A 234-nucleotide genomic window follows, 5' to 3' on the forward strand; every position below is an offset into this window, starting at 1 on the left:
GTCGGCCCATCCGACTCTTCTGGTCTCGGTGAGATCCGCCCCGTCCGGCTTTCTGAGAGACCCAAGTCTGTTGGTAAGCGGACCACCCATATCCTCCCTACACACAACACACACACTTACAGAGATCCAATTCACTCCATGTGGCTTCAGTGCCAGAAATCTGAAACTCCTAACCTTCATGAGGATGAGATGATGATGAGAGAAAAGTACTGAATTTCACTCTTTAGTTCTAGA

This window comes from Sinocyclocheilus grahami, unplaced genomic scaffold (genome assembly GCF_001515645.1).
Source record: "Sinocyclocheilus grahami isolate Dianchi unplaced genomic scaffold, SAMN03320097.WGS_v1.1 scaffold1007.1, whole genome shotgun sequence".
Taxonomy (NCBI): Eukaryota; Metazoa; Chordata; class Actinopteri; order Cypriniformes; family Cyprinidae; genus Sinocyclocheilus; species Sinocyclocheilus grahami.